The sequence below is a fragment of the Lissotriton helveticus genome, chromosome 7 (genome assembly GCF_964261635.1).
Source record: "Lissotriton helveticus chromosome 7, aLisHel1.1, whole genome shotgun sequence".
Lineage (NCBI taxonomy): Eukaryota > Metazoa > Chordata > Amphibia > Caudata > Salamandridae > Lissotriton > Lissotriton helveticus.
The window spans coordinates 518,590,393-518,617,100 of record NC_136068.1 but is presented as its reverse complement, the minus strand read 5'-3'; positions in this window follow the sequence as shown (position 1 = coordinate 518,617,100).

Sequence of the window (26,708 nt, the reverse complement as noted above, 5' to 3'; positions counted from 1 at the left end):
GTTGTTCCAGTTGTAGTGAAAGGGGCTGGGGGGCCTGAGGATAGTGCATGGGGGGCCTGGGATGGTGAAGTCAACAGCGGCGTAGTCCGTCCAGGTGAGTTCGGTGCCATGGCTGTACTTGACTCTGATGCTGGCCATGAAGATCAGGCTGAGAATTTGTCCTGCGCTGTGAGTGGGGTCGATGACTAGTTAGGTGAGGCTGAGGCTGCTCATGATTTCCAGGAAGTTGGTGGAGTTTGCATCTTTGGAGTAATTTAGGTGGAAGTTGAGGTCACCAAAGAAGATGTAGTGCTGGCAAGCGCAGCAATAAATTCGGGGATGGTGTTGCAGAAATCAGGGTGTAGTCCTGGGGTTCTGAAGGCAGAGGTGCCTCTGATGGAAATGTTGTAGTTGGTTTGGGGTTGGAAGTTGAGGTGCTCCAGGATCGGTGTGGTGTTGTCTTCGCTGGTAGTGCAGCAGATAGTATAATTGTGGATGATGGGGAGGCCTCCTCCGTGTTTGTTGAGGCGGTGCCGGTGAAACATCTTGTAGCCATTGGGCATCAAGGTGGTGATGTTGGGGTGGAGGAGGGTTTGAGCCAAGACTCTGTGAATAAGATAACGTTGAGGGTGAGGGCGGTGATTGTGTCCCATATTTCAGTTGTGTGTTTGCAGAGTAATTGGGCGTTGAGCAGGGGGCAATGGAGTGATGGAGGGGTGGTGGTGGTCTGTGCAGTGGGTGTGGCTCAGGTTTACGTGAGGGCGGGAGGTCCTGGGTTGAAGGTGAAATGGCAGCAGAGGCAGGAAACATTTCCTACAGTTGATCGAGGAAATGCGATGCATCAGTTGTTGTTGCCGTGGCTGGGGTCCAGGGCTCAGAGCTCTGTAGCAGAGTGCATGTGGGTGGCAGGAGGGGCAGGGGTCTAGGCACAGTCAGGTTTGCCTTTGGCATGCCTTTGCCTCGCCAGCGGCGCACTGCGGCTTCTATTAAATAGGTTATTGGAAGGTCACTGGGAGGCAGTGGGTGGGGCTGCCAGTATTCTGGAGGGAGTAAATATGGCAGGAAGTGAGCAGGTGGCGGGGGAAATCAAACACCAAATGAACAACAATCAGGCAATGTAAACACTAAGTCACAAAAAACAGCACATTCTGGGCAATGTAAATACAAAGGCAGCAAATACAGAGAGCAATCTGGGCAATACAAATAATAAAGCAGAGGTAAACTAATCTCAGGTAAAGACAACCAAGGTAGGAGGGGCAGCAGACACAGGGACCTGCCCCTAATATGGTGCAGCCTATTTTGCCTACCTTTAGTGGTCTGTCAGGTTGTAGAGTCAATACAGAGATCTTTTTGCCTATCAATTTCTTCCAACTGTTTATTGATGATGTGTTATTTGATGATATTGTTGAGCAGACTAAGTTGTATGCAGAAAGGTTTTGCGGTACAACAGTGCCGCACTTAAGATCTACTCTACATCTACTGATGGACTCCGAATAATCTCCATGAGATTGAGCAGCTCTGTGATTTAACTTTGTTGATAGGATTGCTAAGAAAGCCATCAATGTCTTAATATTGGTCTACTAGCCCCTTGATGGCAACCGCTATATTTCCAGTGACCATAAGTCCAGACCGGTATTTGTTTCTGCAGAGATGCTGCATTTTGTGGATAATGCTAGAGAATTCCCACGAGATCTTCTTGATTCAGCCTGTTGTTGACCATTTAGTAGATCGTTTCTCAGAGATCTATGCTCCAGGGCAAGATATAGCTGTAGATGGGTCTCTGATCCTGTTGAAGGGCTGTTTGGTTTTCAGGCAATACATTCCAGCAAGAGATCACATTATAGTATCAAAATGTATATCTTGCCTTAAAATGCTACTCCACATGTGTATACTGGTAGGGATTCTTCAATTGACCTCCCCTGGTTGCCCTTCCACTTTTGGAGCCAGTAAAAAAATTGTGTGGAATCTTTCCAGAGAACATTTTAATAAAGATCACCTTTTATGGACAATTTCTACACAGGTATGCAATTATTTAAGGAATTGTTGAAGGTGGACTCTGTGATATGTGCCCCAATCTGGTCTTAATGTAAAGGTTATAAAACAGAACTTTTGTGTAAAAAACGTCAAAGGGAACAAAGCAGTGCCTCATGTAGTAATGAGCTTCTTGCTTTTAAATTTTCAGATAGAAGAGATGTCCGCATGATCACAATTATTCATGATGAAAGCCCTTCACCTGTGACTGTTTGGGGTCAGTTGCAGAAGCGTGCATCCTGTGTGCATTTTAGACTATAACAAGCACATGGGAGGTGTAGATAGAGCAGATCAACAGTCAGAGCCTTATAATGCTGCTCAAAAGTAAGAAGTTGGCTTCTCATATTTTTCATTTGCCATCCTTCAATGCTTACGCTGTTTTTCAAGATCGTGCTCCAGATTCCAAGATGGCATTTGTACAGTTTCTGGAGTCTATAACAGACAGCCTTGTTGCACTTCAGTAGGCAAGTGTTCCAAGAGTCAGAGTGGTGGAGGATGTAGCTAGATCGAAGGATTGCCATTTTTCTGAATCCATTCCTCCAACATCCAAAGAACAATTTCCTTGTTGGAGATGTAGAGCCTTTGTCCAAAGAGTCGTACATAAGGTGAGCCATATGTACTGCCCAAAGTGTTCATCTAATCCTGCCCCTGTGTGTGCCCACATGTTTTAAATTGTACCGTCCTCAACAAAACTACTGGGAGCAACCATGACGATAAAAAGAAACTGACTGTGGTCTATATTGCTAGATATTGTTTCTGTTTAGATACCTGGTTCACAGTAGTTTGATGTGCTTAGCTACACCTATTGTGTATGCAGTCAATTAGTATTTCATCTTCTTCCAATAGGTTAGTTCTTTCTATTTGAAAAAAATGCTGTTTTTAGTTAGTTGTTTTATTTTTCCCTGCCTGTGCTTTGTGTGTGTGTTTGTGTAATCTGTTCATTGTGCGATGGTTTTAGAAATTAAAGTGGTGTGGAGCTTCATGGTGATGTCTGAGTGGTGTTTGGCTGGTGGTGTGTGTTGACTGGCATTTAGCTGCAAGTGTGTGTGTTTGTTGTGACCAGCAGCAAGTCACTACACACACACACACACACTGCCACCAAACCACCAGTCCACATATTCTACCAGCTTCCAGATGGTGTGATTGTTGTGTGTGAATTGGCATCTGGCTGGTGGTGTGTGCGAAGGCAGTGTTTGTGGTTGGCCTCCGGGTCGCTGTTTGTGAGCTGGCATTTGGCTGGCTGTGTGTGTGTGCTGACTTGCTGCTGGTCATTACACACACATTGCCAGCCAAATGCCAGTCTACACACTCCATCAGCTGCAAGCGGGGTGATTGCTGTGCCAGTCCTGTGGGCATATGAAAGTGATGGGCCCTTGAATGATGATGTTTGTTGATGTGAGTGTTGTAATGTGCTGGACCCGCAGCTCGCAGTGTAAAGGTTTGTGTGTGTGTTGCATGAAAGGTGTATGAATTGCCTGTAAAGCAGTTGATTACTTGTCGTGGTTTTACAGCTAACAAGCTGTTAGTAATTGGATCAGCTTTCCGAACTTTTTATTGTATTATTAACACTGATTTTCATTTTCAGGAAATCTTTAGTTAATAAAATTTACATCTGTATTTGTGTGTACTTGAGGAGTATAAGGTTGTGTAGTATTATTTGTCTTTTCTGTCTTTCTCTGCCAGGGTGCATATTGTCTCTAGGGAAAATCTTCCAACTCTAGATATTTTCATAAACTTGACACCAGGGGGACACCAGGGTGGCTTGCGGGGATCATTAAAGTACTAGAAACTGTTGGGAACCTCAACTTTCCTGCCACCTAGAGTTCCCACATATCTCTTTATAAAAATGGTACCTTACCTGTGTTGGTGGGACTAGTGCCGGCAAAAGGGCAGGGTCCAAGACACAACATGGTAACCTCAACAAAAGGGGCAGCTGCAGTTTTTGGGCCTGGGTTCGGTGGCCACCCAGGAAAACCTACCAAACCCACGCATTTCTGAAAACTAGACACCCCGGAGAGTACAGAGTGGTGTCCCTCTCATGGATGCCACAACATTTTCTTACCCACAATGCCCTGCAAACCTCAAAATGTGACTAAAATTGCTCATTTTCCTTGCATTTCTCTGACGTATTCTTCCAGAATTAGAAGGAATCCACAAAATTCCTACCCCCGAGCGTTTCCCCACTTGTCCAAATCAAAATGCTGCCTCACTTGTGTGGCTGGGCCTAGTGCCTGCAACAGGAACGGATCAAACTAACATCAATAGGAGTCCTTGCAAAGGGACATCCCTTGACCGTGGTAAGTTTCCCTAGGTACTGGCTGACCTAGGGCCCAACATCTGCAGGCAGGCACATTGCGTAGAAGAACAGTCATTAGAAAAATGTGATGTGTCCATCTTGAGTTTTGGTGCTTTTCCTATCGCGGCCACTAGCTCCGCCCACACAAGTGTGGTACCATTTTTATTGAGAGACATGGGGGAATAGTAGGAAATGTGTTGCTCCCCTCAGATTCCAGAACTTTCCATCACATAAATATGAGGAATTTGTTTTTTCCTCAAATTTGTGGTTTGCAACGACTTCTGGGTAATAAAACCTGATGAAATCCACACAAGTCACCCCACCCTGGATTTACCTGACTGTCTAGTTTTCAAAAATTTGCATGTTTGCTAGGTTTCCCTAGGTGCCTGCTGAACTAGGGCCCAAAATCAAGAGCTAGCCATATTGCAGAAAAGGGTCAGTTTTCAGTGCAAAAAACGTGATGAGCCCATGTTGCGTTTTGGTGCCTTTCCGGTCATGGCCTCTAAACCTACACCCACAAGTGAGGTACCCTTTGTATTGGAAGAACTGGGGGAATAGTAGGTGGTAGGCTATTAGTTGCTTCCTACATATTTTAGAACTTTCCCTCAAAGTAATATGAGGAAAATTTGTTTTGTAGTCAAAGTTTGAGGTTTGCAAGGGCTTCTGGGTAAGAAAACCTGATGAGAGCAATACAAGTCACCCCACCCTGGATTCCCCAGGTGTTTAGTTTTCATATATGAGCATATTTGCTATATTCGTTAGGTGTCTGCTGAGCTAGGGCCCAAAATCCACAGCTAGCCCCTGTGCACAAAAGGGTCAGTTTTCAGTGGGAAAATGTGAGGTGCCCATTTCGGTAATACATAGGTTTCTTTGATACCTATTTTTCACTTTTCACATTTTACCATATGAATTGTTCTATACCCGGTACACAATTAAAAAACATTGGTGCAGCTCAGTGTTTGGCTCTGGGTACCTCAAGTTCTTGGAAAATCCACAAACCCTATATATCCCCGCAACCCGAAGGGTGTAGCAGATGCAATGGTGTGTTGGGTTTGTAAATCAGCCATCATGACCAGAAGTTAGAAATGAAAACGCTGTGACAAATAGACATTTCTTCCTACTCATTTTCAACATTATTTTATTTCAACACTTGGGGGTATATTCTCAAGGAGCTATTGCCCAGTTAACTGCACTTTATCGCAGCCAAAGTCGCAATAAATATATCGCCCCATTCACAAGCTGGTGCTAACAGCCCATAGCACCAGTTTACCTGCGATAGCATCCGCAAAAAACATTGCCACAGATGACCCCCGCAACTATCGCTAATGAGAGGCAGAGTAGGCATTCCCGTGCCAAAAGCTGCAACAACACCACTCCGCAACATTCTCAACGACCAGCCACACCGGCGATAAGATCACAAAACATTCGATAAGGCACGTTAGCAGCTGGAAACTGGCACCTGCTCTGACCTGGTGTAAGGTCGGACCACAGCCTGCACCACGAATGGGAGCCCAGCCCAGAGCAACATCTGAAGAACAACAGATGCCATGGAGCCACTGATCATACAGCCCAGGCACCCAAGAGGGCAACAATACCCACCACCACCACACCCAGGAGCCCCCTCCCCGCCCCCCCAACCCCCCGGACAAAGACATGCCATATCGACTACACGGAATCATGTACCAAACATTCCGCTGGATGAGGCATAATCACATCTGGTTATATGCATGTGTCGACACAAAAATGAGCATCACACATTCACCTTCGAAGCAGCAAATGGAAATGTATTAAAACTAACACAGAACAGAAATGAAGACACATAGTGGCACCCCTCGGGACACTCTTTAGTTCACAGCCTGTAAGACAAAAACCATGATGAGAAGGGACAAAGAGAGAGCGAAGGAGAGGGAGTGAGAGATAGATGGACAGAGAGGGGGAGAGAGAGATAGACGGACAGAGAGGGGGAGAGAGACACAGAGAAAAGAAGAGAGGGACCGGGAGAGAGAGTGCTGACACTGCGCACCCAGGCCACACTGCTCACCTGCTGCCACCAGTGCGCCTCCGACCACGTGCTGGTGTGTAGTGCAGTTCACCAGGCCCCACATCTGAGACAGAGCCGTCGTCTGAAACAGAGTCCAGATACCCGAATGGTAAAGTACATACAATTGCACACATCATTGCCTGTCTGCTCCTGCGCACCCAGGCAGCTGCACCCCAGTCCCTGTGCACCCAGGCCGCTGCACCCCTGCCCCTCCTGCCATCCAGCGGTACATACCTACCCCCCACACACCCAGGCCTCACTGCTCACCTGCCGCCACCGGTGTGTAGAAATGAGGGCCCACCACATGCTGGTGCAAGCCCCAGAGCCTGGGGCCCACGGACATGGCACCCTCCACATCATGCAGCTCCGCTCCGCGGGCCCCCAGGTATCACATTTGGTGCTGGGTCTTGATTTCTCCACGGCAGAGGACATACCAGTGCACCCCGCATCATCGCAGGCTGCACACCCACTCAGCCTCATGGGTGCCACTAACTCTGTGATTCAGGAGGCGACACCACGTGGGGTAGGCCCGCGCTGTCCGCTGGCTCTGGCCTATACTACAATCCAGCAGGGCACACAAAACCTGAGCCGTCCGGACTGCCGGAATGGGCATCATCGCAGGCTGCACACCTGGTCAGCACTTAAGGTGCCCCTACCTCAGTGTACCCAAAGTCACCGTCCTGTGGCGGTGTGCCTGTGCCGGTCGTAGTTTATCCGGTGGCCTGCTAGTCATGGACCCTCTATGATTGGGTATCGTTGTGCAGACGCCATCATGTCACCTCCAGGCCTGTGGAATGTGATATTGCAGGCCCCTGGGCCTCCATGCCTACATCACACCACACGGATACACCCCGAGAGAGGTTCGAAATGGCGTTGTGCACGTGCGCCCGGCCCTTTTTTTGGCAGGGTCACATGTGCTGTGACGCGTGTGCCGGATGGGTGTGGTGTGGGTGTAAACCAGCCGTGAGGGAGTGGCTGTGGCATGCTGACAACTAGACCTATGAACAGCAGATCACTACAGGGAAGACCTTCCACACGTAGCGTTGCTTTCCCCCCCTGGAGGGTAAATGTAGTGGGCTGGCCTGGCGTATGCCAGTGCAGCGTAAGAGTTTGAACAATGACCCCGGGTCTCTGGGCGTGGTTCTGTACGGGGCTGGACAAGGAAGGTACTTATACTTGTGTCTCCGTTGTTGCGTCGGCACCACCCGGACATCAGTCTGCAATGTGTCACCCTGTGACCCAAGTCCAACGACATGAGCCACATGGACGTAGGGGGAATTCAGTGAATGTTGCATCTGGAGCGGTACAGGGCCATGCAAACGCCCCCATGACGATGTTGGCCCATGGAGGGCCAGCCAGAGTCCTTCAGGGAATAACAAGTCCAAAGGACGAGGAAGAGTTCAGTCCGCAGTTGATTACTGTGTCATTAGCGATCAAACAGAATATGGCAGTCCATTGCGAGGTCCAAGGTGAGTGTTGCAGAGCGCATCGGGGGACAGTGGTTGGTGATGATGCAGAGGGCAGAACCAAGATGAAACCGGCCATGTGGCGGAGATGAATGCTACTGCGTCCTTCTTACCACAATGGCGCTTTCATCCGCCTCTTCGTCCTCTGCTGTACCATGTGCCTCACGTGTGGGTGGTGCTGGCCTTTCTCCAGCACTGTGTGGCAGTGACACCTCAGGGGCCGGAGGTGGAATGTCTGCCGCACTGTGTGACACTGACACTTCAGGGGGCGGATATGTGGATGTAGTGGTAGCAGCAGCATGCATCAGTGCCAGGCTTTGTGGCAGCAATGCCATGAGGATGGTTTTGAGGTCATTGAGGAACCCAGCTACCACTCCCTGGTGTGCAGCCGTAGCAACCGCTCTTTCCGCATTGGCCCGCTCCATGGTCTCCATGAGCCTCCGCATGTTTCCCACCTGACAGGCGAGCTCGATGGAGCCACTCTGACTAGTCAGTCGTTCTTGTCTCCGAGTCAGCACTCTGGCGATGTCAGCCATGGTTCGTTGGAGAGCATGGAGTGGACTGTGGGTGTCCGTTAGGGACTGTGAGTGGTCCCTGATGGGACTTAGACACTCACGTATGGCATCTAGTTTGTCTGCATATGTCGAAGCCCACCCGCACCTGTTCAGCCATCCCAACACACGGCGTTGGAAGGCTATGTGTTCTTTGTGGGGGTCCTGGGAGGCAGACGTGGTGGTGAGTGATGCCTGCTGTGTGTTCTGTGCAGGGGGTGGGGTGTCCTCCTTGCAGCTGGACTGCCCTGCTTCTGAAGGTGGGTTGACGTAGCTGTCAATGAACTCTTGGAGGGCGTCGGAATCAAAGCTGTGGTGGTCCTCTTCATCATCAGAGGAGAGGGCCTGGCTGCTCTGCAGGAGGTGTTGATTGTTCCCCTGCAATGTGAAGGGGAAATGCAGTTTAACAATGTATTCACATGTGTGTTGTCGCATTGTACATGTTTACATACAGACTGCATGACTGTGTACATTGTGGCTGTTTGGGAGGAGCTGCCTATTTGATGGGGGACAGTGGACATTTCGACAACAGACGTGTGTGGGTTCGTACTTGTACATTGTGTCTCACATTTCCCTGCAATGCCACTTGTGCTTGGCCAATGTCTACACCCAGTTGGCACCAGTTGTGTCCTGTGTTCTGTTGTGGGCGTGTTGCTGTTTGTGACGATGCATTTCAAAGAGATGGGATGCACACCTAATTTTCAGAATTCTTCCCATTTTTTTCTTTTCATCAATGATTGCGTGCAGCAAGGTATGGCGGCCTGCCCAAATGCCACTTAATTCAACAATGATTCCTGTAAATGGGACATGTTTATGCCCCAACCAAACGCACAGCTTTGTGCCGTATTTGCGACATCAAGTATGTTTCAGTTTTATCCATATCTTCGTTTTTAGACCATCCATTTAATTCAACTTCAAACCATTTTTTCTTTTTCATTTATCCGAATCCACATGCGGAATATGTTGCTTATTTTCTAGTTTCTTGCATTTAAACTGTGCCCATCCGGACCTCGTGAATAAATGCGATTGATGCAAAGCTCATCACAGGCAGCGTTTATTCAATGAAAACCCAATGCATTTCGGGCTGTTTAGAGCCCTTCTTCGGGGGTCGCTAAAAATAATAATAAAACATTTGCCCATTACTAGTCAAATCTCCACTTACACATTTTCAAAAAAACAGAAGCAAACACAGCCTGAATTACTGTTGACATTATTACAGGATTCCGTTTATACAATGTGAAATATGTTCGTGAAAAACATCCCCATTTTACTTTATAGGCCTAATCCATCCTTCGTTTCACCTGGTTGTAATCTAACCTTCACACTCAACCTCATTAATACATTTCCCTCCCTTCCCCTTTGCCATCCTCTATCCCATAATACTCAACCAGCTTCTTACTGACCTTTAAATTGCCAACAGTGTGCACTGTTAAAACCCCTCGGGCTGTTGTAATAATACCCACTCATAAACACCTTAAACAGTCTGCATACTTTGAACATTCTATCGTTCCTCGTTTTTAACTAATGCTGCCTCTACGTCCGGAAGAGTCTGCATAAACTGTAATCCCCACATTTTCTCCAACAGTTATCCCGTTTAAAGTTCTACATGTTCTTAGCGTACCTGCTGTGTACCTTTAAAAGCCTGGGACATTGCATTGTGGGGCACCGAGTCTATTTAAATGACGACAGTGATGTAATGGGGCCAATTAGGAGCAAGTAAGCACTCGGTTAATAGGTAGGAAGTAGGAGGAGTTTAGCTGGTTGTTAAATGGGAAGGAAAAGTATGTGAATAGTATGATGGGAGAAGTGGAGAGGACGAGAGGCTTTTAAAGGTGCACAGCAGGTACGCTAAGAACATGTAGAACTTTAAACGGGATAACTGTTGGAGAAAATGTGGGGATTACAGTTTATGCAGACTCTTCCGGACGTAGAGGCAGCATTAGTTAAAAACGAGGAACGATAGAATGTTCAAAGTATGCAGACTGTTTAAGGTGTTTATGAGTGGGTATTATTACAACAGCCCGAGGGGTTTTAACAGTGCACACTGTTGGCAATTTAAAGGTCAGTAAGAAGCTGGTTGAGTATTATGGGATAGAGGATGGCAAAGGGGAAGGGAGGGAAATGTATTAATGAGGTTGAGTGTGAAGGTTAGATTACAACCAGGTGAAACGAAGGATGGATTAGGCCTATAAAGTAAAATGGGGATGTTTTTCACGAACATATTTCACATTGTATAAACGGAATCCTGTAATAATGTCAACAGTAATTCAGGCTGTGTTTGCTTCTGTTTTTTTGAAAATGTGTAAGTGGAGATTTGACTAGTAATGGGCAAATGTTTTATTATTATTTTTAGCGACCCCCGAAGAAGGGCTCTAAACAGCCCGAAATGCATTGGGTTTTCATTGAATAAACGCTGCCTGTGATGAGCTTTGAATCAATCGCATTTATTCACGAGGTCCGGATGGGCACAGTTTAAATACAAGAAACTAGAAAATAAGCAACATATTCCGCATGTGGATTCGGATAAATGAAAAAGAAAAAATGGTTTGAAATTGAATTAAATGGATGGTCTAAAAACGAAGATATGGATAAAACTGAAACATACTTGATGTCGCAAATACGGCACAAAGCTGTGCGTTTGGTTGGGGCATAAACATGTCCCATTTACAGGAATCAGTGTTGCTGTTTGTGCCACATTGTTGTCAGTGTTGCAGTGCTCTGCATGTTATGTGTGTGTGCTGTATTTTGGGGTGTGGCCCATGCTGCTCTGTTGTGCTGCCCCTTATCCCTTTCCTGCGATGTGCCTTTGCCTTCTGAGCTTATACAGTGCTGAGATGTGTCATTCTTGGGTACATTGGTATCTTGGTGGGTGTTGGGGGTCTGGGACACGGTTTGTCCGCAGATATGCTCTACTTAATTGTGCATGTGTGCATTGTGCCCATCTCCCCCGTCCCCCCAGTCCATGGTCGTTACTCACCCTATTGCTGTTGTGTCCGGTCATGTTGAGCAGTGTCAGGTCCCCCGACTCCAGTCCCCGTCTCCCCACTGATGACTGTGGACACCATTTCTTCCATGTCGTCCAGCTCCTCCTGTGGCGCAGGACTCCCACCTCCAGACTGCATTGCTGCCTTCCGGTTATTAGCGAGTTTCAGCTTGGTTTTGCGCTTGACGTCATTCCAGCGCCTCTTGACATCTTCCATTGTCTTCTTCAGCACTCCCACTGCATTCACCTTGTCCATGATGGACTGCCATAGTTCATTTTTTGTTGTCAATGACACAGTGGAGGTGACGAACAGTTGTTGAAGGTGTTCGACCACCTCCGTTATCAGGATCCTGTTTTTCTGCGGACTGAAGCGCTTCTTCCTACTCTTCTTCATCTTGGCCTTCCCTGACCCGAGGCCCCAGGCAGGTCCTCCGAGGGGCTTGCAGGGTTCTGGTTCTCCTCTGTCCTTACTCCAGCAACGTCCATTGTGCTTCGCTGTTTTTTTTAGTGAATGTGCATGGGTACTGCACACTAATTGTCACATTAATGCGTTTTGTACCTTTTGTGTGCTGCCCCCGATTGGTGCCTGCTTACACCACTAACAATGTGAATATGGCCTGGCCCCTAGTGGCTGCCAAGACTCGAGAGCGCACTATTTTCCTGCTATCGAATCAAACGACATTTTTCTTTGGTGCTAGTGCCCACCGTTTGAGGTATGTGTGAATCAGTGAATGTGCGTGGGTACTGCACACTAATTGTCACATTAATGCGTTTTGTACCTTTTGTGTGCTGCCCCCGATTGGTGCCTGCTTACACCACTAACAATGTGAATATGGCCTGGCCCCTAGTGGCTGCCAAGACTCGAGAGCGCGGTGCGCTCTCGAGTCTTGGCAGCCACTAGGGGCCAGGCCATATTCACATCGCTGTTTTTTTGGCATTTGTTTGTCAGTTTTTTTTTCTACTTTTATGGTGATTTTTCCCGCCTGGCGCATGTGACTTGCAGGCCTGTAGCTCGTTTTCGCGGATTTCAGTATCGCGATGGCCTCATCCAGGTTTTTTTGTGTTCGCGGTTCGCATTTTTGCGACGTGACGTTGATTTTAACGCGGTCAGTTGATGCGTTATCTGGAGACTATTGCATGGTACCGGCGTGTTGAGAATGCTTGGTTAACACAGCATAATTTTCCCGCGACACACTGCGATGTTGGAGGTTGCGTTAAGTAACTTTTGTGATGGTTATCACACGCTCTTAAGAATATGCCCCTTAGTTTCTTTGAGAAAACCTTGAGGCATCTATACAACTGACCCCTAGCTGAATTAGGAATTTTGTCTACTTTCAAAAATCAATAGCTCTCCAAGATCACCCTTGTGTTTCACGCTGGCTCCTACTACAAACTGGAAAGCACACAAATTAGGGGAAAAATGTGCTGCCTCTTTGACAAATGCAAAAACTGTGGTAAAATAGGCTTCTATATGCCGTTTCCATCTGATTAGGTTTTTTTCTAAGAAGCGCCAGGATACCCGTAGGGTGGCAGTTGCGCTATATAAGAGCAATATACAATACAATACAATACAATGTGTGTTGTATGTGAGTCTGTGATCAATCCTGACACCCAAGTTCCTAACCACTTCTTTGGGAGTGGAGGCACTTCCCAGCTCTTCCGGCCACCAAGTAGGTGACCAGTGAGTGGTTGCTCCTCCAAACAACATGATCTCTGATTTGCCCCCATTAAGTTGCAGATAGTTGTTACGCATCCAAGCAGCGATAGATTTCATGTCCTCGGCGAACAACAGATCAATGTTGGGTGTGTTTTTGTCAAATGTTAGAAGGAGCTGGGTGTCGTCTGCGTATGAAACTGGAGTGAATCCTAGAGATCTCATGAGTCTGGCCAGGGGGGTGACATATATATTGAAGAGGGTTAGGCTTAGGCAGGATCCCTGCGGGACTCCCTTGCTCACTTTGGTAGTGGCAGATGTATAAGATCCCATGGTGACTGTTTCTGCTCTATCTGTAAGAAAGTTGGTAATCCAACTCAGCGCTTGACTCTGTATGCCTAGATCTTGAAGCCTTTCCAGAAGGATGTGATGTGAGATAGTATCAAATGCTGCTGACAGGTCAAGCAGCACCAAAAGTGCCGCTTGACCCTTGTCAGCAGCCATGCGTATATTATCGGTGACCTCAATAAGGGCGGACTCGGTGTTATGTTTAGCCCGAAATCCTGATTGGGAGATATCTAGTAATTGATGAGTTTCCAGATAATTAGCCAGGTGTCTATTAATGTGTTTCTCGATGAGTTTTGACTGTAAGGGTAGAAGGGATATGGGTCGATAATTATTGATTTCGGTGGTCGGGACCTTGGGGTCTTTCCGTATGGGTCTAATTTGCGCATCCTTCCATGCCGATGGCAGGCGGCCTTCCCTAAGGGAGCAATTCAGAATAGAGCAGATCGGGGGAGCTAGTTGTTCCGCAAATTTAGCAGAAATCCTGGCAGGGATGATATCCATGGGTGAGCCAGATTTCATAGAATCTATAAGGAAAGTAACTTCCTTCATATAAAGCTGGGGAAAGGTGTGGAGTTGGGCAGATGTGGCGTAAGTGTCCGGAGGGCAGGCCGTGGAGGGAAGGGCCAAGGTGTTAGCCGCAATAATTTTCTCGTAGATGGAGTCAATTTTACGAATGAAATGTTCCGCAACATTGTTGCATATGGACTGTGAGGGGGATTCTGCAGTATCACATGCCGAGAGCTCGAGTAGGCTTTTACGATTTTAAATAGTTCCCTGGAGTTGGATCCAGCCTTCTCTAATTGTTGGGTAATGTGCATTTTGCATGCCATTTTAATGTTATTGTGGTACACTGCTAGGGCACATTTGTATTTAATTCTGTCTTGTTCTAAATGAGTGAGTCGCCAGGTGCGCTCCAGTTTTTTGCATCCACTCTTTTCGGTACGTAGGGCCGGGGAGTACCATTCAGTAGTGGCAGTAGAGTTTTTGGGGGGATGAGTAGCTGGTTTTAAAGGTGCCACTTTATCCAGAACGCTGGAGATAATGTTGTTAAAGTGGTGTAGTTGTTGGTCGACATTGAGATTGTGGGTGTCAGTGTCCCATGTCCGAAAAGGAGAGGCAAGGTGTTGAGCTTCGATTTTATGCCAAGGTCTGTACCACCTATCAGTAAGGGGTATGGGAGAAGGTAAAGTGAAGGGGCTTGTCAGATGGAAATTGACCACAGAATGATCTGACCAAGTGAGCGGTATAGTATCTCTATATTCAATACATTGTGAGTTAGACAGAATGAGATCAAGGGTGTGCCCCGCTAGGTGGGTGGGGTCGTTGTTGAGCTTGAGAAGCCCATGGGAGGCCCAGTCCTCTAGACAGGTTCTGGCGTTTAGGTTGTTTAGGTCCTCACTATGAATATTAAAATCTCCTAAAAGTAGGAAATTGCGGATAGCAACAATATGGGGGGAGATAAATTCTAAAAGGCGACTATTAAAGTCATTTATTGGGCCTGGGGGCCTATAAACCAGTGCTCCTTTCCAACACTGTTGGGGTGTAGCTCCACTTTAAAGATAAGACATTCGAATAGTTCCGAGTAGAACTGGTCGAGAATGATAACTGATATCTGTTCTTTGTGAATTATAGCTATGCCACCGCCCACTCGTTCAGGCCTATCAAGTCTTTGAATACCAAAGTTAGGTGGGAGAGCTAGAGCGATCGCAGGAACCGCAGAGGGTTTGATCCACGTTTCCGTGAAAAAACCCAAATCTGGGTTAGTGTCCTTTAAGAGATCCCAGATGGCAGTGGCATGTCGGGGGAGAGATCTAACATTTGCTAGGAGGCCTTTCCATGTGGTGTTAGCAGGGGGGCTCGTGTAGGGCCGTGCCTCAGGGGTGGGGGGTAATTTAATAGCAATAGAGTTAGCTGTGGTTTTAGTGTTCTGGAGAGGACTAGGCTGATACTTACATTTTTTGCAAGAAAAAGGCCCTTCAGGCCATTTTCTGAGGGGACATCTATAGGAGGTCGGTCTAAGCATTAGCAAGAATTCTCTTGTGTAGGTGAGCTTAGGTAAGCTTTTAGAGGAGCTATCTAGGGTATCAGGCTTAAAATGACATGGAGTCCTGGCTCCTGGCGACGGACGGGCGCAGACGGGCTTGCCTTTGGCGCACCTTCGGCGCGCCGTATCAGGTCCCAGTTTAAATAGTGAAGTCTGCTCGGCCAGCTAGAGCGCCAACCTCGTTTCCGGTGAAACCGGAAGTGTGTTCTGTGCCCGGAACTGCCCCTGATCGCTATCCGTCAGCTCTACCTCTCTCCACGCAATGAGCAAGCCCGCGTTGGAACGGAGAGGAGATCTTGGAAGGCGGCGTGGGGTGAGTGTCCCGAATAATTTTTGTTTAAAGCAAAGTGCCAGAAGTTTGCATTCCAAAATAAAGATGGCGTGTGAGTTAAAATGTTTTAAAAATAAGAACAGGCCAAAGAGCTTAAGTTTCCATCAGGACCTGACATTCGGCGCGTCCGCTGTGCTTCTGCCAAGCCCCAGATTAAATAGTCAAGTCTGCTCGGCCAGCTACAGCGCCAACCTCGTTTCCGGTGAAACCGGAAGTGTGTTCTGTGCCCGGAACTGCCCCTGATCGCATGGGGAAAAAGTTATTGATGCCTAAGCTCGAACTAACCCTAAAAAACTCAAAAATATGTTTAGCATTCTAGGGGGAACAGGCTTAGCCGCCAAGGAGTTTAAAAAAAAAAACTGTTTTATAAACATATTTTTTAGTAAACAGTGGTCCGGTGGACAATAGCCTACTCATACATAATGTATTGTAAGCATTCACAAAGGGGAAGGGGTCGCTTAGGGACCCCTTCTCATTTGCAAATAGGTTACCATCTCCTTTGAGGTGGTGGTAAAATATTAATGCTTTGGGATCGCATTTCAGTCGGAAAACGTCAACACATACCATAAGGAATCAGTATTTGTAAGGGACGTGTTCGGTTTAGCACATTCCACAAGTGTTTTAGAAGTCAAGAACACTCAGATGTAATTTTTCTTCCGTGTTCATCTGGTCAACCTCGCAATGCTTAATAAGATGAGCATAATAACTCATATTGTTCATGTGCTGTGTGAAATGGTGAATGTGGTCCCTGGGTAGTTAGGGGCTCCTGGGGTCCAGTTGTGATAAACAGACTCATTTACCACTAGGGGATTGGTGTCAGTACAACGCGTTGTATTACAACGCATTCCGTTACAACGCAGATTTTACAACGCGGGATCCATTACAACGGATGTCATTACAATGCATGGCATTACATCGCAGATGCTATTACAACGCATGGCATTACATCGTAAGTATAGGTAAGTTGAATTTTTTGTTAAAAATGTTATTTAGTTTATTGTAAATAATTTTTTTTAAATAATTTAATTAAAAGACATTTAAAAATTGTCATTAATTTAATTTAATAAAATAATATCTATTTAATAAATGTAAATATAATAAAAATTGTAATTGATTTAATTTAATTAAAAAAAGTAATTAGTTTAATGTACATATTTTTTATAATGAAATTAAATTAAATTAATAATATTAATTTATTTAATTTAATTAATTTAATAAAAAATGTTATTAATGTAAAATAATTAATTTAATTTATTAAATATATTTCAATTAATTTTAAAATGGTAAATATAATTTAATTATCCCTAAACCCAAACCCTGCCCTAAAACCTAAAAACACCCCTGTACCCCAAAACCCAAACCCTACCCTAAAACCTAAAAACACCCCTGTACCCCAAAACCCAAACCCTACCCTAAAACCTAAAAACACCCCTGTACCCCAAAACCCAAACCCTGCCCTAAAACCTAAAAACACCCCTGTACCCCAAAACCCAAACCCTACCCTAAAACCTAAAAACACCCCTGTACCCCAAAACCCAAACCCTGCCCTAAAACCTAAAAACACCCCTGTACCCCAAAACCCAAACCCTGCCCTAAAACCTAAAAACACCCCTGTACCCCAAAACCCAAACCCTGCCCTAAAACCTAAAAACACCCCTGTACCCCAAAACCCAAACCCTGCCCTAAAACCTAAAAACACCCCTGTACCCCAAAACCCAAACCCTACCCTAAAACCTAAAAACACCCCTGTACCCCAAAACCCAAACCCTGCCCTAAAACCTATAAATACCCAAACACCCCAAAACATATACCTCAGTACCCCAAAACATATACTCCTATACTCATACTTATTTAAAAAATCACTTAAATTAATATATTTAATTTATAATATTTAAAAACAAAAATAAATATTTTTTTTTATAATTAATAATAATTAAATCAATTAAATAATATTAAATGAAATAAAAAAAAATTTAAATACTTACCAATACTTACGATGTAATAGTATGCGTTGTAATAGCATCTGCGATGTAATGCCATGCATTGTAATGACATCCGATGTAATGGATCCCGCGTTGTAAAATCTGCGTTGTAACGGAATGCTACGTAAAAGTTGCGTTGTAGGTGTAACATACCCCACTAGTATCCCGAGCCCCTAGTAATGGGAGACAGCCATTACAATGCGGGCTTTACACTGCGCTACCATTACGACGCAGCCATCACAACGCAAGTCGTTACAACGACTTGCGCTGGATGGCGCTATATACTAAGTAATAGTATAATTTACTATTCCAACACCTTCCCTACTGTTACGTAGGCTGGAGTTGGAATAGTAAATTATACTATTCCTAAATCGAGCGCCTACAGCGCAAGTCGTTGTAATGGTAGCGCGGTGTAAAGCCCGCGTTGTCATGACATACATCCCTAGTAATACTGAACCCCCCCAAATGAAGTATCAAGTACTCCCCTTTAGCACTTGACTCTCACTGATAATGATGTAGAGCAGTCCAAAATTTGATCAAGGAGGTTACGAGGGTTGGACACTCATAATACAATAAAGCACAACATTATCTATTACAAACTGAATGCCTAGTCAGGGCTTTCCAATAAAAAGAAAATACTTTAATACATATGAAGTGAATTTCGGAGAGTAAATGATGATATTTAAAGAAAAAAAACTCTCTCCCTTCTTCCTAAGTAGAGATCTGACCCCATATATTTTTACAACACCCCAATGTTATATTTTCTATTTGTGCTGGAACCCAAAGCCAGTGTTATGCCATGGGGATCTGAGCGGCAGCCTGACTTTGCAAGGCTAGAACACAGGTAAATGGACCAATGGTTGAGGATGAAATTATATCATGATGGGGAATCAGAGGCCCTGGGGCATGGACACTGGTGGCATTCTTCAACAAAGGTGAAAGCAGAGACAAGGGACCAGGGTTTAAATGTGAATATCTCTGAGATAGCTTGAAGGATTTGGAGGAAGTCAGTGGTTATGATCCCAGGCTGAATGTCCCTGGCCAACTCTCCAAATTCTTAGACCTGGTGTTGGAGCTAAGGTGATCCTCAAAGTTCAAGAGGAATTTGGAAGTTGTGCATAGGTTTCCCTGCAGCACAGATGGGTTCAGGGATAAAGGAGGTGCATCCCTGGTGGTAGGTGGTGACAGGTCTTACTTTGAGCCCCACGTGATAAAGGCAGATGTTTTTCATTGATGTGCTGAAGCATCTGGGCAAGAGACTCTCATACAGCAGAGCTGATATAGTCCATGAAGTCTCCTACAGGTCCTCTCTGTACTACTCTGTACTTCTGTGCTCTGGGCTTCCTGGCAGGCGAGCATTTCCCGTAAAAGGGACTGCCCACTGTCTTCTTTCTGAGACAACGTCACTGTCGCACGAGACAACCTCAGCGGCCCCTCTTATTGAATTTATATTGTCTAACCTTCTCCCCAGCTTAGAAAGGAGGACAACCCCTAGCATAATGTTGCTCCTGCAACCCAGGTCTCACTGGAGCCGTGTCTCCATTCTTTCCAGTTATTCCGTATTCATTTTCTCTTTCATACTCTCTTCTTCCAGGCTCTTTCTTCCGCTTGTTTATTATTCTTTCCTGTCATCCATCCTCCGTTCAATTCTGCTCCATGCTTTTAATGGTCATCTCATCTCCAGTTTCTTTCTCTCGCTTTCTTTCTATGTCTTCCACTACTGCCCTCCTGCAGTACTAGCGTCGTGCTTTTTTGTGTTTCTTTTACTGTTCTTACCTTTGTACAGTACACGTGGTCTTTGGGCACAATGGGGGTTGGAGGAGTGTAGCTAGGACATAAGCAGTGGGCCCATCCCTGTGGCGCCACTGCCATTTAAGGACGCAAGGCAGAATATTACATGAGGGGAAGTAGACAACTGAAGGGATCATTTAAAATGGCTTCACCCACTAACCACTACAGATCACTCTACACCACTGCCGGCTACACTGAGCTTGGTTGAAGAGGCAGCAATTCCTCTCTGAAAGAGGGGTCTGTGGTATAGTTATAGGTGGAATTATTGAGTGTATATGTCATCATCCATTAGTAGCTAGTGGCATGTTAAGGTAATGTAGTGACGTGTAAAGGTTCTGTAACGGAACACTGATGGGCACAATGAGAGAAGCGGTTGGTGACTGGATGCAGTCTTCTGGGTGCAGTGATTCTGTATCTTAGAAGTATTTTTGTTAGTGTTTTTTTGGAGTTTTATGTTGCACGATCTAGACCCGAAGGTGTCAGAGCGCTTTGCATGAGCACCAGTTGCGTTGGACAACACATTCATTTCTTGGTAGGCGTGGGGAGAATAAGTGATTTGCCCAGAATCACAGGATGTTGAGCGTCCCTGCCGAGACTCGAACGCGGTTCCTCAGCATCAAGGTTCACCACTCTAGCCGTTAGGCCACATCCTACAAATCAAAGTGAATATTCGTTTAACCTCCTGCGACTACGCATCCCCATCACTTAAGAGTTCACTCGGTGTGCCCTTCCACCTCACTGCACCGCTCTTGGGTCTCACTTAGCCTGTTCACAAAGGAGTCCCAGCAATGTGTCTGCATAAATGTCAGCTCATTGGTGTAAACATGATAACAAACACACAAAGACTTCACAAGACACAGGGCAGGACAGCACTACTCTCCAGAGTCATTCAGGGCACTTTCCATCTAACATATGCAGTACAAGGCACACCACTCTCTACAAGATGGTCAACAGATAAGTGTAGAGTGGCATGCATTCCTATACTTAGAAACATTCTGTAGTGAAGACATCAGGCGAAGTAAATTCAAATATATTTATTTCATATATAGAGCTCCCACAGGCGAGCGCTGGCGTGCATGCAAGCACTTGAGAGAGTGTAGATCCACTGACATCCAGATTCAACTGTCATATTATAACGGACTAACGTGTGCCAACGGGCAGCGCGAGTCAGAGCGTACAACAATGTCCTCGTGCAGGGGGTTGCGCGAGGATAAAACACTACATATATCTCCTTTCCTATAAAGAGAAAAGTGGAACAGTGAACAAAAGGAGAGAACGAAAGAAAACTAGAGAAGGTGAAAAGAGTGAGAGAGGGAAAAGGAAAGAAGAAAGGAAGAGATAGAGAGAAGGGAAGAGAAAAAAGAAGGAAACGGTAAAGTGAGAAAAGAAGTAACAGGAACCAAAACAGCACAGAAGAAGAGAAAAATTCATCGGTATCTGGCTGGTAACCTGGTCACTCTACTACTTTTCCTAGAATTAACCATATTGCTCTGAGCAGAATCTCCATAACAGTTTTTAGATACATCAGCACGTTTCAGGTCCGTATCACTGTTCACACTTTGTCTTAAACAAAACTTGTCATTTACTTTTACAACCTTGTTCATGTTCCACCAGTTACCTCCAATGACACGTACAGCACTGACACAAATTTTCTCAATGACAACTGGTTCACTGTATTTAGGTGTTCCTTTTTTCACAAAACGTTGTTTCTTTATTTTAACCATGTCACCTACTGCCAAACTCTGTAAAGAAACTTATTTTCTTTGGTCAAAATAATTTTTTTGCTTGTTTTGCACCTCATGGACTTTGGTCCTAACCCTTTTATCCAATTCTTTTTGCGATTCTTTGTTTTTAAACCATTTAGACATCCAAGCAGGGGTGAATTCGGTGGAAGGTTTCCTGCCTCTCAGCAATTCAAACAGTGCTAAACCAGTCGATGAGTGTGGAGTGGTTCTGTAAAACCACAACATGCTTCTCACTGCTGCAGGTATGTCATTGTTATGTTGAATGGCCCACCTTATACAATCTCCAATGACTCTTTTGAGTCTTTCCACCAGACCATTGGTCTGGGGATGATAAAGTTAACTTTTTAGATGCGTAATGGAAGAATCCTTGAGAAATTTTTCAAAGTCAGTTGAGAGAAATTGTACACCATTGTCAGAAATGATAGTCTTAGGGAAACCCTCTCTCATGAAAATCTCTTTCATGAATTCGATTATCTCTTTGGATTCAGCTTTGGATACAAATCTAACCTCCAGCCATTTTGAGTAATAATCTATTAGGACAATAGCAAATTTGGATTGTTGAGCCAGAATGTTAAATGGTCCTAGTACATCAATACCCAATTTCTCCCAAGGTCTTTCGGGAAAAGGAATGGGAGTGAGAGGGGGATTAGAAGTACGGAGTCCTTTATCACTACTAGCACATATTGCACATTCTTGTACAATTTCATCAACATCTCTGTCCATTTTTGGCCACCAAAAGTACTCCCTAACTCTTCTTTTTGTGAGAGTGGATCCCAAATGTCCCTCATGTGCCTTAGTCAATAGTGTCTTCCTAACACTTTTCAGGGGAACAATTTTGTCACACCTGAATACAAGACCGTCTTCTAAGGATAGCTCATCCCATATTTTTACAAACGGTTGAAGATCATCATTTACGTTTTTTTCTTTTGGCCACCCTTGTGTAATGTATTGTATTACATCTTTCAAAGTGTCATCCGAATCCATTGCAGCCTACAAGCTGCTTTCTGACACCGAACACACATTTTGTAACTCAACACTTGCAATAATGCAATCTTCTTGCTCATAATCCTCAATGTTGTCTTGACCCTGAGTCAATGCATGTGTTTCCGAGGGAAGACGCGATAAAGCATCAGCACAAACATTTTTTCCACCTGCTATGTGTATGACCTCAAAATTGTATTGAAGAAGTTTTGATGCCAAACGGGCTATGCGTGGCGTGGTGTTGTTGTGGCTTGTGTTTCCTAATATGCCTACTAAGGGTTGGTGATCAGTTTTTAAAGTAAACTTCCTTCCCCACAAGTAACTCTTGAACTTTTCAATACCCCACCAGCAAGCAAGTAATTCCTTTTCTATCACAGAATAATGTGATTCTGTTTCCCTCAATACCCTTGAAGCAAAACCAATAGTATTTTCTTGCGTGCAAACTTCCTGGGTCAAGACTGCTCCCAACCCATAACTGCTGGCATCGACTGTCAAAATGCATGGTACAGAAGGTTCAAATAGTTTTAAGGCTTTGACATTGCACAACTGTTCTTTTAGCCAAGAAAAGGCTTGAATACAAACTTCATCCCATATAAACTCAGTTTGATTTTTTAAAAGATTTGAAATTGGATGAACACGGGTTGCATAATCAGGTATAAAGCGAGAATAAAATTCTGTCAACCCTAAGAGTGACTTCACACCAACTTTGTCTTTAGGAGCAGAAGCATCTACAATGGCTTGAACCAAACTAGGGGGCCCATTATGATCGCGGACGGACTTGAGTCCGTCCGCAACCATAGAGGAGGAGGGAACCTCTGCATGGCCTGCGGAGTTCCCTCCTGTCCAATTAGGATGTGACCGCCACCCTAGCGGTCACATCCTCTATTTTTACCATTGCGGCGGGCGCGGCTTCACGCTGCACCCGCCGCAATGGTAAAAATGCATACATTGCATTTTGTATGCAGAAAGCGGCAGGCACCGTGCGGTGCCTGCCGATTTCTGCATACAAATGCAGGGGGGTACCATAGGTACCCCCCATGTGCACCCCCACCCCCCCTTCACCCAGGGGGCCCGCAACGGGCCCCTGCAGTGAAGTTCCACATGCTTTTCCACGGCGGAAAACCCGTCGCAGAAAAGCATTTTTTAAAGCCCATCCTAATATGGCTGGCGGTGTCTAAGAGACACCGCCACCATATTAGAGCTTTTCCGCCGTGGTTGTAAGCCAACCGCGGCGGAAAAGCTGCGGACGGAAACCACGACCCACCAGCCATCCTAATGTGGGGGTGGGTCTTTGGTGGGTCCGCTGCAGTTCCTCCGGGCCGGCAGTGGCTTCCGCCGGCCCGGAGGATGCGGAAAAAACGCAATCATAATAGGCCCCTAGGTTTGGGAGAGGCTCCTGCACTGGAAATTGTGTGCCCCAGATATTCAACTGAGTCTTTTGAGAATATACACTTATCCCGCTTAAGAACTATGCCATGTTCTTCAAAAATTGTCAAAATACGTTTCAGGGTAACATCATGTTCTTCCTGGTCACTTGCGTATATAAGGACATCATCTTGAAAAATTGCAACTTTTTTGACATCTTTAAGTAGATCGACCATAAGCCGTTGAAAAACAGAAGCTGCCGAGGCCATACCAAATGGCATTCGACAGAATTGATACATGCCAAAAGGTTTATTGAAAGCAGTAAGATGACGTGAGTCTTTGTCTAATTCTACCTGGTGGTATGCAGACGCCAGGTCAAGTTTTGTGAAAATCTTTGCCCCAGCCACTACTCCCAACATTTCATTGATGTTGGTTAATGGGTGTGAGTCTACCCAGATAACTTTGTTCAGGCTACGCAAATCCAAGCAGGCTCTCAACTCATTGTTTTTTTTTCGTGCAATAACTAAGGGTGATGCCCAATCTGACGATTCAATGGGTTTGATCACTCCTCTCTTGTGCATAGATGACAACTCTTTCTCAAGGTCTTCCCTAATGCTGAAAGGCACACTTCTTATTTTATGTTTCACAGGGGCTGCCTCATTCATAACCTTTATTTTATGTTTGAACCCCTTTATTTTTCCTAATTCTTCAGAAAAACTCTTGGAAAATTGTTAGGTAATTCTTCAACTTGTGTAAGATCTCGGATGGCTAAAATTTGTTCTTTCTTGCCAGGACATAGCATCATGCTAAACAAACCTTGATGAAACCACCTAAGTATATTTAATCTGTGTTTTGCAATGTAGATTTTACCATGTATTCGTCAGTTTTTGAATTCTAAGACATCTTCAAAGTAACCTGATCGTTCTATTTTGCGTCCTTCATACGACACTGGTGCGCGATCAGGGGGTAAAAGTTCTCTATTACTCCATTTGCTTTTAAAAAGAGCATCAGTGATCATAGTAAAGCGCGCACCAGAATCGACCAGGAGGCGTAAGTTCTTATCACCAACAACAATATTGACATATCGATCAATACATTTGTTTGGGTCACCAGACCTGATGTCAGAATCATTTACCACAAGTCTTTCAATTCCTCTAAAGGATCATCATTATCACTGCCACTGTAATCTTTAACAAGACTAACACACACTTTTTCTTTCTTCTTTGTCTGGCAAACTTTGTCAAAATGGCCCACTTTACCACAAGATCTGCAAACAACATTACTAGCAGGGCATGGCCTACCATTTTTCCTGTGAGGTAAGTTACCACATCTTAAACAAATGTCAGCTCTTCCGAAGAAATTGTTTTGATGAATTTCTTTTCTTTATGTTTGTAAATTTTACAGAATTAACAGATTCATTGTTCTTATTTTTGAGTTCCCTCACAGAAACCTGAGATGTTTCTATACTTTTAGCAATACGAATAGATTCTTCAAGAGAGGGATTGTCCAATGAAAGGAGTTTCTGGAAAGGAGTTTCTGTCTGACAGTTCTGTCAGAACATTGACTGATAAACTGGTCACGAACAATTTGTTCACTAAAATTTTCAAAGCCACAGTCTGCTATCATTTTTCTGAGTGCTGTGATATAAGTGTCTACATCTTCATCACTCTTTTGCGCACGTTTAAAAAATGTGTGTCTCAGTACCACTATACTCGGTTGTCCGTCGTATCTTTTAACTAACTTCCTAATGGTGCTCAAATATTCATCAGGTTCCTCCTCTTCCACTGCTTCTGCATCTGGTAAATGTTTTAGTGTGTCTCTACCTTCAAATCCAAACGAATTTAACAATAAATATTGTTTCCTTTCAGGTCTGAACCAGTGTGCCCCTATTGCACCTAGATAATTTTCAAATGCATCAAACCATTTGCGCCATTTTATTGGTGGTTCACCAGGTGTGTCAAGAAAAGGTGGGGGTGCCTGTACTGCTTGCATGTTTTTACTAAATATTTTAAATACAACTTGCTATATGCTGGTCCAAATCACCTTTAAATACACCACACGTTAGCACTAAACATGTCCTGGATAATATGTTTTACCTCCTAGAATATTAAATGTCAGAGACTGTGTGAATTAACATGAAAAGCATTATTACTCAATTTGTTTCACAGTTTCTATATACTAAATATACTTTAAATTCACATAAAAATGAGGAAGGAAAAAGGTGTGCGTGTCACCAATTTATTCGATACACGCTGTAGGAGTTCCTTTGTGTTAAAAATATGTGTGAGCAACACGGAGCTTAAAAGAGTTCGAGTCTTTGTGAAATTAATGTGTGCGTGTCACCATTGAGAAAGACTCGCACCTCTGTGTGGTAGACAAAGATGTATTTAAAATTCGTGTCACAGTACCTGTATTTCAACCACACAATTTACAGCGCAGAATCTTCTTTGCTGACGAGAAAACACACTTTGTTGAAAGAGAAATATTACCCGCTGCCGACACTAGGGGGGGTAAATAAATATTTTCTTCAAAACTTGTGTGGAGCTTCAGTCCGTGGTTGATTTGCTGACAGGAAAACCAGAGGATGTCGATCCACAATGATACTGTCCTATGTTTGTTTCCTCATATGAATTCTTTCTGTCTTAGATGATTCTCATGAAAGATGTTCACCATGAAACTGCGTCCTGGATAAGATCCTCTATGTTTGCTTACACACACCGTTCACTACGAACTCTTATCCTGTGTAGACTCACGAACACTCGCCGACAAGGTAAAAATAACTTTTGGAAATATTCCTTCACCTTGTAAATCGATTTCCATGTAATCCGTTTTTAAATATGCTTGAAGATATCGTTTTTCTTATTTTCACGCGTGGGAATATTGTGGGAACTCCTCCGTCCTCGTCGCCAATCAAAGATGTAGTGAAGACATCAGGCGAAGTAAATTCAAATATATTTATTTCATATATAGAGCTCCCACAGGCGAGCGCTGGTGTGCATGCAAGCACTTGAGAGAGTGTAGATCCACTGACATCCAGATTCAACTGTCATAATATAACGGACTCACGCGTGCCAACGGGCAGCTCGAGTCAGAGCGTACAACAATGTCCTCGTGCAGGGG